The sequence below is a fragment of the Centruroides sculpturatus genome, unplaced genomic scaffold (genome assembly GCF_000671375.1).
Source record: "Centruroides sculpturatus isolate CEXI.00-Female unplaced genomic scaffold, Cexi_2.0 scaffold1555, whole genome shotgun sequence".
Lineage (NCBI taxonomy): Eukaryota > Metazoa > Arthropoda > Arachnida > Scorpiones > Buthidae > Centruroides > Centruroides sculpturatus.
In genome coordinates, this window is record NW_019385729.1 from 144,487 (window position 1) to 146,796 (window position 2,310).

Genomic DNA, 2,310 nt, shown 5'->3' on the forward strand with positions numbered 1-2,310 from the left:
ACGTTTAAATAAATTATTACTTAAAATTGATTTATAAAGTTACATTAAATTATAAAATTCAAATTAATTGTAGAATTATTTTTAATTAAGAAAATTAAAAATATATTAATATTTTGAAATCAATAAATAATGTTATTTTATTTTCTAAGTTTATAATTTAATATCTCTAGTAACAAAAAGTTCATTAAAAATAATAATAATAATAATAATGGGAGCATAAATATTATTTAATATTAATTAAAATTAAATATATTGTAAATTTGACTAGAATAATCAGTTTTTATTATGTAAAATATAACTCAATTTGTGTAATTGTAATTTTCAAGCTTAACATAATTCTTTGATAAAAGTAGCAATGTCACATTATAAAGAATGGGGCTGGAATGACAACAATTAAGTCATCCTCTGGAATTTCCATCACTATAATCACATTCTGATTTGATATACAACAGATAACACAAATTATTTGATGTATGAGAACAATATCAGAGATTAGAACGATAAAAATCTTCATGTTTTATTGCAGAAAAAGCCTTAAATATGCATTAATTATATATTATGTTTATTTAATTCCATCGTTTTTATTTATTTATTTATTTTAGCTACATTAGGAAAAGTCTCATTGATTGGAAAGTCAAAGATTTCCACCCCCCGCGTAACAATAAAGCCCGTAAAATATAAATGAGCTAAACATTTGAGCTTATATTATACATTTAAACATATATAATATGCACATCAAAATATTCCATACAAAATTGCGTAATATATTCCTTTATCAAGATGTAATTAACCGAAAGGGTCCTCCAAAGGCCTGACCCCAATATACTATACCACTATCAACCTACTAGAACAGCTACTGGATTAAACTAATTATGTTTATAGGCAATATACATCAAAAATATGAAATTATGGTTACATTATTGCTCGTCATCAATAATTCAAATCATGACTTTTCACAACAAATATTCGAATAAAATTGTCATAAAAAAATCTATATAAAGTGATTTGTGTCAAACGAAAATCCTTCAACTTGATTTAATATCGATTATTTAAATTTTTCATTTAATTCTATATTTGTTTCTATGTTTGCAAAATTTCGTGTAGAAATTTTAGTATGAAGTCTTATAGGTGCATTGCTTAAGATGAGCTGACTAGAGAGTTTACTTCATAAACCTAAGAGACATAATTTAAATATTTATAATATAAAATATTCATAAACCTTTCTATATACAGAATGGGCGACAACATGTAGAAAATTGTTTTATTTGATTTAATATTATACATTATTCACGTCTAGACCTATTCAACATTCTTTAAAGATCATATTCTGTTGATAAGATTTAAGTAATGATATTAATTTTGCTTTTTTTATTATTATAAATAGTAAATAATTTTTATAAACTTGTTAATGAGTAATTTTTGAGAAATAAGAATTAAAAAATACAATAATAACATTAATAAAACTAGTAAAAACTAGTAAATAGCCAGGAAGATAGTTATAAAATTTACAAGAAAATTCTTTAAAAATTTTTTCACAATAAGTTAACAGAAGAAAACACAAGGCTTCTTCACTTTCTTCTGTTTTCCTTGTATTTTCTTCTGTTTATCTATTGTGAAAAATTTTTTAAAGAATTTTCTTGTAAATTTAAAATTAAAATAGTCTTTGTAATTGCAATACAATTTTGAAAGATTTTATAAATATTAGAATTGTCTTATTTCTTAAAAGCTTATTTAATTAAAATTATAATAAAATAGTTTATTCATAATATTTATATAACAAAGCCTTATTTCAATTTGAAATTTATAAGTATTATCAGAATTGGATTTACGTATAAGCTAAATAAACTAAAGCTTAAGTCTTCACGTTATGTTCTGAATATATATATATATTCAGAATTTTGAATATTTATTTTTAGTAATACAATATTCATAATTTAATTAACTTACATTACCATATAATATAATTATTACACACACACACACACACACACATATATATACATATATATATAATTTTTTTTAATTGAAATTGAAATTATTTATTGTCGTATAAGGCTTTCGCCTGTTATAAGGGCGTTTTAAAAACGCATATTATCATTTCATTTAATATTATTTTAACAACTTTAGTTTTTTCTATTTATTAATCTATAGAATTATATTAATTATTTATCACAATTGTCATTTAATTAGTTGTTTAACATAGTTATATAACATATAGATCGTGTTTACATTAGCTCTATCAAATGTCTTATACATTTCCAACTCATTAGTACATTTAGCCAGTGGCCCAATCTGGAGCCTTTGAAGTTT